The sequence below is a fragment of the Papaver somniferum genome, chromosome 1 (assembly GCF_003573695.1).
Source record: "Papaver somniferum cultivar HN1 chromosome 1, ASM357369v1, whole genome shotgun sequence".
Taxonomy (NCBI): domain Eukaryota; kingdom Viridiplantae; phylum Streptophyta; class Magnoliopsida; order Ranunculales; family Papaveraceae; genus Papaver; species Papaver somniferum.
In genome coordinates this window covers 186,201,402-186,214,546 of record NC_039358.1, presented here as the reverse complement: position 1 = coordinate 186,214,546, position 13,145 = coordinate 186,201,402, and positions in this window count along the sequence as shown.

The following is a 13,145-nucleotide window of genomic DNA, read 5'->3' as shown; positions in this document are numbered from 1 at the left end:
AGCCAATTCGCAAATACCTGCAAATCTCTCGCTACCCTTTGTGATGTCCCTTTACTAGATGGTGATATCTCTCTTCATGGAGTTTCTAGATCAGTGACTCCCGACTTCTTGCATTCTCTCAATAGTCTGGTATACTTTTATCCTTTTACTTGTTCATTGTTATAACTCAAAATTTCTTTATATATTAATATTTTTTATATATTTTCGCAGGCTGGAAAAGCTTCTAACAAATCTGTCTCACACAGAAAAGTCTATCAAAGGATAAATATGTCTCCCAAAGAAAAACCCTAGTTTTTTGTTCCGTCTTAAGATATGAAATCAAGGTGAACAGGAACCAATTGATAATCCGGTCTTATATTCCAGAAGAACAGCCTAGATTAATCAATCACTTCTCAACAGTCTTACTTGAATACACAAGAGGACGTCGAGGAATCACAAACAGTGAGATGAAGATGTTTGTGACTTCTTTATCTTGCCTATCGGAGAACTCTCACGATCTCAAGTCAATCAAAGATTGTACTCGTACGATAGAAGATGCAAGATCAGATCACGCAACTACGATAAAAGTAGTATCGGTCTGGCTTCACAATCCCAATGAAGTCTTTAAGTCGTTAACCTGGTTTTAGAGAAGAAAACCAAAGGTTAGAGGAGAATCGACTCTAGGGAGCGCACTAGTATCACACAGACGTGTGGGGATTGGTTTTGCCAAATGCTAGATGTCTGCAGTTGCAGGAAATCCTACACTACACCCCTCATATGATTTCATTATTAATCAACTCATTTTTAGGTTTACACTCTTAATTTTATTGATCAATCTTTGAATGTTCTTACAAAAAGAGATAAAGAAATCAAGAATGATATCTGCTCTAGATTTTCTCTCTCCTATTTACTTGTTTCTTACTCAAAAAAGATCTCTCCATCTCTTTACAACTTGAACGACTATTTATAAGGAAATACATAGTGGATCGCAACTAATCTGTCCTTTATTTTCTGGTATGGTCTGCGACATTCTCGCAACCTTACAAATGTTAAATTCGCAAGCTCTCTAATTTTCGCAGGACTATCATATCTTTCTCGTGATCTTAGATGACGTCATTTATTTTATTCTTCCTGAAATTATTTTGCGACGTTGTTGTATCATGTTGTTGATAATTTCGCTGAAATATTATTGTTGCGAGATTCTGATCCTACATCTTGCCTCTTCTCATATCTTCTCTACAAATTAGAGAATGATGTGAGAAATGCCGAAGTTGTTCATCTTTTCACATTCTGCATTTATCACACTTATTCTTTCTTCCATTTATTTCTTGACAGGTCTTCTGTAACCGCTGCTTTTCAACCGCTCACGTCTTTTCGTCTTAATGGTATTTATTTCTTCGAGTAAAAAAATCTCCTTTATATACTCTTCTTACTCTTCTTTCCACTTTTCTTTTTACTTTCTCTTCTATTTTTATTTTCTCATCTCTGCAACTCTGTTATTCTTCTGCAAATTCTGCTGTAATTTTTTCCCCCTTCAATCCTCTTACATTTTATTCATTCCCATACTCTATATTCAAATATGGCTCCAAGTGGTCATAGAAATGAGAAGAGTTTAAAAGATGTCCAAAAAGATCTTGCTGATAAAGGTTTCACACTCTCCACCATTCCTGGTGAAAATGCCAAATCAATTCTTTCTGTCAAACTTTTCTCTGATCAGTATTGTGATGATCAATCAATCATAATTTTGCTAGGTCAGATTCTCGCAGGTCTCCCTATTCCTCTTTATAAGCCAGATCTTCCTTTATTTTATGAAATTCTCGCTCACTCGGGATTTTCGCGAGCTATCTTCCAACTGAGTGGGGACTGCATCCGTCTGATGCTAGAATTCGCTACCCGTGGTGCTGGTAAAGGATCTATATACTCCAAAGAACTTAGGTATCCTAAATTCGCAGACTTAGAGATAATTGCTGAGAAATACACAGTAGCGAGTTTCTTTGAGAACTATGAACTGATCTCCATGAAGAAAGAGAATACTCGCTGGGGTATTCACTTAAAAAGGAAAGATAACATTGATGAAGCCAAAATTCTCATGAAATATATTGACTGGCATTCTGGTAAAAACACAACTCCTTGCCAATCCAAAGACGATAAATTGTGTGTTTTTCCTTTAGTGCTAAGAGGACCCTACATTGCTAAGTCAAATGTTCTTCCTGCGAATCTCGCTGCTTATCAACCTTGGGTTTTCTCTTGGCCCGAGAAGGAGAAAGAGGTAAGTTTCTTCCCATTTAACTCACTTTATATTTCTTTATTGATTTTTATTATTCTGCTCGCTAACTCTTGTGACATTCCGCAGATCCAACAACTGAAAGATAGTTATAACAGGACTGGGAAAGCTAGTACTTTATTAGCTCTTCGCTCATACACAGATGAGGTAAGAAATTTTCTCTTATGATTTTAAATAGTATAATGTTGCTTCCATGCTTCCATTTCTTATTTCTATCTATGTGTGAAGATTATTGCTGAAGTATAATAATCTGCCGATGTTGCGAAGGCTGGTGATAAAGGTAAAGGTGCTCTTCGTAGGGAAAAATCAACTGGTCCTCCTCCAAAGAAAAGGAAAGTTCGTTCTTCTTATCCTTCAAATATACCTCCTCACGAAAATTCCGAAAGTGACAAGGGTGATGAGGACAATGATGATCTTGCTGCAAGTGAAGATTCTCCACCTGAATCTTCTATGGCTAAGCTCTCTGGCCTCTTTTCTGATTCTGTACAAGGAATGGGAGATAGACAATTCGCAAATACCTGCAAAGCTCTCGCTACCCTTTGCGATGTCCCTTTACTGGATAGTGATAGCTCTCTTCGTGGAGTTTCTAGATCAGTGACTCCCGACTTCTTGCATTCTCTCAATAGTCTGGCATATTTTTATCTTTTTACCTCTTCATTGTTATAACTCAAAATTTATTTCTATATTAATATTTTTTTATATTTTCTCGCAGGCTGGAAAAGCTTCTTTTGCTGTTTCCTCAGATCTAGAGAGAAGACGCGAAAATCTTGAGAAGAAGGATCTTCAATTTCGCAAAAAGAATGAAGAATTGGAAGCTGAAGTTAAAGGTCTTCGCGAGAAAAATAGACAATTAGAAATTGATTCTTCCTCGTATAAGAACAAAATCTCTAGTCTTCAGCAAGCTAATAATCAATGAGTTAAGAACCAAAATTAGCGGTCTCATAGATGATAAGGATCACATCTCTGATCAAGGTGCCAAGGCTTTGGCGAAATTCCAAGAGGCTCTTCTTGAAGTTCAACTTGAACGAGATGAAGCTAACCGCAAGAACATCGAACTCTGCGAAAGGGAAAATCAAATTCGTTCTCGTCTTCTTATAAGTAGTGAGGATGAATTTGTTTGGGCTGCGAAAATCTTAGATGATGCTAGAAAAGAATTAGGTGTAAATGTTAGTCTCCAAGTTGAGCATACAACCTTGATTAGAGATATGATTTCTGACAGATAAGGTTACTAACTGCTCTTCTTTACTAATCTTTTGCTTCTTATGAATTCTCAACAAGTTAATAATTGATTATCTTTTGCTCGCAGATTCTGAAAATAGATAACGTGAAAAGATTGAAGAACTCGAAGCTGAAAAGGAGAAACTCGCAAAGAATCTTTCTTCTCGTAACGACAAGTATTCTAGATTAAAGAATCAAATCAAGATCACTGTTGCGAATTTTAAGAATGATGCTATGCATTTTCGCAATCAAACTATCCAAATTGTTTGTGACGATCATAATATCCCACATTCTGATTATCCTTGTCTCTTGGAAGAAATCCCATAGAATACTCTCAGTTTGATTATCTATGATAGCGAAGCTGACGATGAAGAATCTGATAGTGATGGAGGTTCTGATGGTGATGAAGATTCTGACGCAAACGAAGAAGGGAACAAGTCTGATGAAGATAATGAAGGATTAACTAAGAAGTAGTCTTCATTTATTTCTTTGATTCTTTGTAATACTTGTACATTTATTTCTTCTTTCTGTATATTTGTGTTTCTTCCATTTTGACCTGCATTAATTAAAACAATTCTTTTTTGCAATACAGTTAATCAATATAATCATTAATTCTTGAATCTTTGAGTAAATCTATCATATGGAGACAAATAACATTTTTTAATTTCATACATTCCCATACTTGCCTCTGTTATTTGAATCCAAATGAGAGATTTCATAAAAAAATTCTTATTTTATGTCTCAATTTCTCGGTTAATTATGTATAACTTCGCAATCTTATTCCAAGTGAATTTCGTTTCTTTTCAAAATCTCATTCCTGTGTGGTCTTATTTTGCCTTCTTAATTAAAGGTCTTATTATGCCACCTCTTGTCATGGCGACAAAATCGCAGGACGTCTTTGCACTTTCATGCAAAAACCCATTGATCTTGCCTTAACTTTTTCTTTTGTATTATGGCCTCTTCAGGAATGTTGCGACAATATGACAGCCCTAAATATTCTTGCGAAAATGAAGCCCCACGACATTGTCGTCTTGCAACGAAATCGCAGGACGTCTTTGCACTTTCATGCGAAAACCCATTGATCTCGTCTTATCCTTTTCTTTTGTATTATTGCCTCTTCAGGATTGTTGCACAAATATGACAAGCCTTAATATACTTGCGAATAAAAAGCCTCATGACATTTGCGTCTTAAGACACTTATCAGCTCCCTAATGGAGGGTGCCGTCCTTATCTCCCCCCTGGTTGCCCCTTCTAGGAGGCGTACTTCTACCATACAAGGTTATCTCCTCCCATCCAGTCTTAACAACACCAGTTGTTTTCGAAGCCTCTTATCCCTTTTACCTATAGGGCATATGGTTACGAGACTGCACCCTAAGTGGGGTTTTTCTTGAGGCCGAGTGCAGTATAAGCCAAGACTTGTCAAGAATGGCAAAGTACGCTTCAAACGTCTCTGGCACTCTTGACTCAACCGTGTACCTCGGCGCCTTGATCGGATCTGCACTCCTTGGGAGAGTCCTTATTACTTTAGTCGCCCAACCTAAGTCATATGCTTAAGATGAGAATCCAAGGTGCCTCTCCCGGATGAGCTTCATTGACCCCAAATCACCATGACTCAGGTTCTGGTGGCGGTGTAGCCTTTCGCTGATCCATGCAACAGGTACCCCCTTATATGACGTACTTTAGGTATTATATTTGCCTCTTGCAAAATTGTATTCGCGAACTAGGGTGTATGCCATAAAGGTTCGCCTTTTTCTATTTTGTCATTTTTCTCTGATTATTTTCTGTAAAATTCATTATCTCTGCGAGAGTCTCGCAAATCATCATATTGTATCTGAATTTCGCAATTTCAATTTTGCCATTCAATCAAATGTATTTTTGAGAATTTTGCTTATTGCGAGAGTATCGCAACAACTTAATCATTCATACATTTCTTGTTTTTATTACCTTTGTCATCCTCTGCTTCTTTATTATTTTCTGCTACTGCTTCCTTAGTAGTGGTATGTTCATCATTTTTATTCTGAACTAGCATTAATTTCGCAATATCTCTTCTTCTTTCCTTTCAATTGCATCCACCATCAACCTCTCACTTCTTTGTGTATCTTTGATTTTGTGTCGCCAGTTTTCCTTCTTGTTTGCTCTTCCTTTGCAAGATTCTATCTCAGTTTCGTAACACCTCTTTCCTTCAACTCAATCTCCCTTTATGATTCCTACACCACTGGGGTGAGAGAATTTGATGCACTGGTGGAAAGTTGAAGCTACACCTAGAATTCCATGTAGCCAAGGTCTACCAATTAACGCATTGTAGGGTGATTCTACATCAATGACACAGAATAAGATTTCAGAAGATATTCCCTTCAATGGAATTCGCATAGTTACCTCCACTTTAGGCTTGTTAGTAGTACCATTATAACCATATATCTTATATGTTGATGGTATAAGATCACCATCTCTTCCACCCATGGTTTTATAAGTATGATAAAATAATATGTTCACAGAGCTTCCAGTATCGATTAGAATTCTATTGATTTCCCATGAATCCTCAGCTTCATCATCCTCATCTTCTTTCGGTTTTGGATTAATTTCTAATTTTACTAACAGTGGATTGTCATGCACCTCTTCTCCTTTGGGAATTTCTTCTGCGGTAAAAGAAATGATTTGTTTTTGCCATTCCTCTAGTGGCGAGATTTTCGCAATATTCATAATTTCTCTTCCAACATTATCTCTTGCGAACACTCTACTCAAAACATTATCATGAAAATCTTCAATTGTCTTATATGAATGTACGATAGAGTGACAGAATAGATTTTTTGCTTTTGCACCAACCTATGAAGAATGTTTCTTTCTTTTTCATCGTATTCACTTTGTGATGCTCTGGTGGTGGTGGCAGTGGTTGAGATTGCGGATGCCCTACCAGAAAGTCGTTTAGTTTTCCTTGATATATCATTCTCAAAATAATTATTTTTACATTTCTGCAATCATTTGTTGTATGATAAGAACAAAACTCATGGCTTCTATAATTTGGAGGTGGTTCCGTTCCCATGTTCCATGGTGTTGGTATATTTTCCATCAAGATTATAGCTTCCCATATCTTCTCCACACTTGTATTTAGAGGTGGCATCTTGATTTCTTCCCATACTACCTTGTGACCTCCTTGTCCTCTATTATAGTTTTGTCTTTGACCTCCATAAGTTTCTTGCGGTTGATCGAGTCTTTGAATCTTGTTATTTCCACCACGATTGTAGAAATTTCTTTCTCTTTCATACTCTTATTGATCTCGGCTTCCCATAGCCACCAGTTTCTGTTGATTGTTACTTGTCACCTTCTCTTGTTGTACTTGCGAAGTATTCGCCACTGTGTTTATTAGCTTGGGTAATAATCTTGCATTCGCTGTTTGTGAGCTGGTGTTCGCAACTGGATATGATTCCATTTCATTTTTCCTTTCCTCTAGAGCAATGTATTCTTCTTGAAGTTCTCGCAATTCAGTCATTGTGATCGTATTCTTGACTCTGAAAATTTGGACATACAATAGGTTTGTTGCAAACATAGCATTGATAAATGATAATATAAGATATCTCTCATCTACATGGCCAGCCATTTCGCTACACATAGTTCTCCATCTTTTAATCAGGTGTTTCAAACTTTCGTCAATCCTTTGTTTTAATCCAAACACATCTTCTATACCAGGTCGCGAGGAATTATTACTTATATATGACCCCAAGAATGTAGTCTGCAAATGATTGAAGGAGGTTATTGTTTTCTTTGGTAGACCTTCAAACCATTTTAACGCCTCTCATGTTAAGCTGGATGCGAAATATTTGCACAATACGGCATCATGATTTTCCCATTGTAACATGCACCTCACATAGGCTTTAATGTGTTGAATTGCACAAGTTGTTCCATCAAAAATGATGGTTAATGCGGGCAAATTGCATTTCGGTGGTATTCCTCCTAATTGTACTTCCCTTGTAAATGGAGTTTTCGTAGCTTCTTCTATTGCTTCATCCAATTTTCTTCTGCCTACTTCTCCTCTATTATTTAGCATTCCTCTTATTTCTTCTAATTCTTTCAAGATTTGTTTGTTTACACCTGAATCTTGATCCATTGGTCTTTTTAATTTCGCCTCTCTTCTTCTCCGTTCATGTCTATCTTCTCTCGCGAAATTTTGCATTTCTTCTTCATTATCCTCATCTCGTCTTCTCCTGCGATTCTCTTCCTCATCTCTATCTTGAATTCGCATATGATGATGCCTTTCATTTTCCCCTCCATGATTTTGTTCATTCCTTATCAATTCAATTCGTTGTCTTTCAGCCATCCTCTTTACTCTATCATACTCCTCATTGAGATTACCGTTATTCCGGTTTTGTGTACGCCTTCTTTCTAGATTGTCGTGATTGTTCTGGCGAATTGTCTCCTGAAGCTCTTGTTCTTCCATTTCCGCTCTCAATCTTTCACGTTCGCAGATTAAACGTGCTTGTTCAGCATAATGTCTTTCAATTTCTTCTTCAATTGTTTGTTGATTTTCTTGAGTTTCTCTCTCATGTAAAATTCTTCTTCCTTCCTCTCGATTTTCTTCGCCATCTTGGTCATATCGTCCCTGATGTTGTCCGTTCTCTTGATTTCCACCATTTTTCCCATCATCAAAAGTTTCGTTTTGTGGAACGTAATGATCATCAGCTCTTTCTCTATTTTCGCGATATTCTTCATTAGGATTTGATATTTCTTCTTGAATATTGTTTCCAGCATTGATTGTGGGTGAGTTTCGCCTCATTTCACTTCTAGTCGATCTTGAATATGATTTTGTAATACTTCTCTATCTTCTATTCTGTAGTCTTATATTCTCCATCCTTAATTCGTGATTTTTCCTTGTTAAATTTGCACGTTCTTCTGCCTCAGCTCTTCTTTCTTCATATATTCTTCGTCTCAACGTTTCTGACGCTCCAATTTCCTCATCTCCATGAATTATTCCTTCATCTGCTTCTTGATTTCTCTCTTCCTGTCTATAATTTCTGTTTTGTTGCTCTTCTTCTACTTCTTCTGCCGAATTTGATTGCCAAGTGTGTATGCTCACCCTATCATAATCTGTATTCCTCCCTTGAACTAGTGTTTGTTGAATTGGTGGTTGAATTTGATTTTCTCTATTACTTCTCATTCTAGTAGATTCTCCCATTTCACTTCTTTCTCTTCCAGCAATTCTCTTGCTTCTTCTAACAGTAGTCGGTTGTTCGGATGTGTTTCTTCTTCTAGCCATTTCTTCAATGTTAACAATATTGCAAGAAATTATAGAAAATTCTTAATCAATCACTCTAAATTTTCACAAATCTCAATATCAATTTTCAGCTTTTTCTAGAATAATCTTCAATACCTCCCTGTTTCTAGCGCCATTATGTAGTTGCAGGAAATACTACACTACACCCCTCATATGATTTCATTATTAATCAACTCATTTTTAGGTTTACACTCTTAATTTTATTGATCAATCTTTGAATGTTCTTACAAGCAGAGATAAAGAAATCAAGAATGATCTTTGCTCTAGATTTTCTCTCTCCTATTTACTTGTTTCTTACTCAAAAAAGATCTCTCCGTCTCTTTACAACTTGAACGACTATTTATAAGAAAATACATAGTGGATGATGGCTAATCTGTCCTTTATTTTCGGGTATGGTCTGCGACATTCTCGCAACCTTACAAATGTTAACTTCGCAAGCTCTCTAATTTTCGCAGGACTATCATATCTTTCTCGTGATCTTAGCTGACGTCATTTATTTTATTCTTCCTGAAATTGTTCTGCGACGCTGTTGTATTTGTTGTTGATAATTTCGCTAAAATATTATTGTTGCGAGATTCTGATCCTACAATGTCTCCTATATATAGTCTTCAAATCAGGGTTTTGCCTTAATTACAAAGCAATCGATATTCATCGTTAGATGAAAACCTGATTTAGATTCAATCTAATATTTCTCAACCGTTAGATCGGAAACTTAGCTTGTCAGACACACTTGAGATATACGTTTACTGGGTTTGTGAAAATCGTGCCCAAACGTGTACGTGTATGTTGGTTCAACATAGTAACCTAAAAGGTCAACCATATGAGCATTTCATATTAACCTTGTTCTTCTTCACCATAACTAGTTCAATTGACTCAAATGAACTAGTTAGAGAGTTGTTCAATTGCTATAAGATCTTATGTAACTACACAAGACACAATTGAAACAAAGATGATTCGATTCGATTGAATCGGCTCATGAACTTTATAGCCACGATTTGCATACTGCATTCATTAGTAATTTAAGTTTCATGTTCAGAGCACATCTTTAGATCATAACCCACTCAAGTACGCAAACAAGTTCACGGACTTAAGACAACCGGCAGATTTTTCTAAACTCATCAGAAAATCTCGGCAAGGAGACTTTCTCCAGTTCGCGGACTAAGTTCGCAAACTGAGCTCGCGGACTAAACACGCAAAGGAGTTTTTGTAAAATCACAGCAGAAATTCTCGGAAAGAGAACTTCCATCAGTTCGCGGACTGAGTTCGCAAATTGAGTTCGCGGACTTGGCAAAGCCAATTCTTCCGGTTTCTCTCAATCCACAAAGTTCGCAAACTTCAGATTAAGGAATAGGACTTTTGCACATATGTGTTTCCACACAATGATTATATCCATCATTGGTTATATAGACCTAAACTCTCATTCCAACCATTGAAACATTCTTAGAGGACGTTATATAGTTGTTACGCTATTTCTCGTCAAAGCGATTTTCAAAGTGATTGAAACATTATGACTTTCGTCATTAGGTGAAGATAAACCCGATCAAAGCGAAACGCTTTAACAACACATGATTTCGAGATATAGATAGGCGAGATATACTCGGCTCGAAATATCAAATGTGTATTATCCAGTCTATATAGCATACGAATTTTGTCTCATAAGAAGTAGGAGATAGAAGAGATAGACTTTTGAGTGATAGATAAGTTCAAGTCTCCACATACCTTTTTGTTGATAAAATTCCACGGTTCCTTGAGTATATCTTCGTCGTTGTATGATGAATCGCCATGAAGTCCTTGAGCTCAACTACACTTTTCTATCCTAGTCTGAGACTTATCTATGTAGACTAGAAATCAAAACTCATAGTTTTGATCACTAACATTGACAAACATGCTTGAGATAGCAACGCATGCGAGGTCGACCGAGCTTTGCTCTAACAGGTACTCGGTGAATGAATAAGAAGAAATGTTAATGACGTGCATACAATGAAGTGATATGCGATTATGTGAGCCCATACTGGTAGAACTAGAAGAAAATATATTACATCACATGCAGGAAATGGCGCCATGAGGACATACTCTCCATGACTCACACACACATGTATTAAACAAAATTATTATTATTTTCAACAACACACGTACATCTACAACTATCAGTGGACTCGAAGAAAATAGCTGAACGATTAGCAGAATTTTGGGTATATGATTGATGCATGTCTAGACGACTACCCAGACAGTCAGGGGACTTAATGTAGATACCCAAAAATTAAGAGAAGGATATAATGGTAATTTTACCTTCGACGTGACAAGGACTTGGAGAAAAGGAGAATTGAAAATAGATGTGTACGCCGCGTACGAGACACCATTGGGGCGGAACGACTAAAGCATCAGTGCATAGACGAATAGAGGACCAAAGGGGAGGATGAATGGAAGAGTAGATGTTGGCGCAGAAAGACGAAAGGATCCCTGCACCAAAGAAAAGATGAAAAGAGAGCTCAGGTGCATTTATCTTAGGTGCATTTATCTTAGTCTCATTTAATTAGGGTTTGAGAACCCCATACCATCACTTAACGAGTGGTGAAAGGGAGACAGGCGGCAGAGGGCCTGACCCACCTCCGCACCTTGATAGGTGTCCTAAACACCTTGATATTTATCTATTGTTTATACTTTCTTTGCTATTTTTCATGTGAATTATGTATCTTATGTTTACTTTTGAGTGTTTAGGTACTTTGGAGTCATTAAGAGCGAAAGAATGAGAAATTAGCCATTAAAGCGTAAAAGAATATTTAGCCATTTCACTTGAGTTATTCAGAGCCCAGTCGAGGATAACAGACAGTGTACATTATCTATATAAGTTAGAAAGAGAGGCACCTCATCTTGGAAATTTTTATCGGAGCAATGGGTGCCAAGATCGGGGGTTTCAGTTTTTCTTCATTACATTCCATCAATATTTCAGAGCTGAGTGAGAGAAGAACGTCGAATGTAAGAGAAAGAATGGTGAAGTATTGAATTCAGAGGGGATTTAGGGTGTTAGATTCTATTATTATTCTACTGATTGAAGCAGAAGACGATGATTATCATGGGATTTTCACTACTACTACAGATCTAGAAGCAAAGAGTTTTTAATGAAGAAATAAGGGAAGTGATGAGATTAGTGATGGGTATCTTTGATTTCAAGACTGGCGCAGTTAATTTGTGATAAATTTGGGTTTTATTTTGTGGCAGAGAGATATGTTGAGGATTCAAATAAATTAATGAAACTGGTGATGAATCAGGTGATAGGTTTGTTAATGGTGAGTGAGAGCATGAAATGGAAGAGATGATGAACTGCTGCAGTCTAGAACTAATGGGTGTTGCAGCAGTTGAATTTTTGTAACTGGATGGAGCTGTGATGTTATTGCTAGGTCAAGGTGGTAGTAAATCTGGTGGTTTTGGTTTCAGTTCTTGCAATACTTCAAGGATTAAGTTTGTTGTGTGTTGTGACTAAAAGCAAGATGGGTTTAATTGAAGCAGTTTGGTGGAGTCCTTGAGCTGAGGATGAAACGAATGTTATTTCCTAGATGGGTTATGTTGGCTGGTGATTTTCATGGGTTTGCTGATGTTAGTGGTTGGAGTGCAGGTATGGATTTCAATGGTGACCTGAGTATGGGGCTATGTATGAGGTGTGCAGTGACTGGTGGCCATAGTTGTGAACATGAGATGGAAGAGCTGGTGTTAATGGTTGTTGCTGAGGAACTGAGTTGCAGCTGCATTGCAAGGAGATGAGCAGCTGGAAAATCAAAAAAGGAACTGAAATTATGGGTTCAAGGTTCACTGAATCGTGTTATTGGCATCCAGAAGCAAGGAGTTAGAAGTGATCGTGTGCAGTTGAGAATTGGTAATGTTGTTGGCTGAAGAATTGCAGGGATAAGCTGTTGATGATGGTAGAATCTGTGAAGTGGCAGGTTGAGATTGGTGTGGACTGGATGCTTAGAAGAAATGAATGTTGGTTGTTGTTACAGAGCAGTAGTTGGAAGCTACAAACAATGGAGTTGAAACATGAGAGATTATTGTGTCATGAAATTAATGGGTCTTGTGGTTTACAAAGGACTAGTGGTGGATGTTGCTGGTGAAATTGTGAGTATATGATCAGTTGGAGTCGATGCAAGTGCAGTTCGGATGAGAATGGAGTTGGCCCGAGCTGTGAAGTGTGTAACTGCAGCTGAACTGAAGTTAGTGATGGGGTTTTGATGGAGGTGATATCATTTCATTACATGAGGAAATGGACCTGAGAAGAAGTTGCAGAATGGGTATGAGCTGGACTGCAGTCAAGATGAGCTGAAAAGAAGATGATGTTGTGCGCTGTGGTGGTTGCCGCTGCTGGAGGAATTGGCCAGAAACAATGAATGATGAATGGTGTGTGGA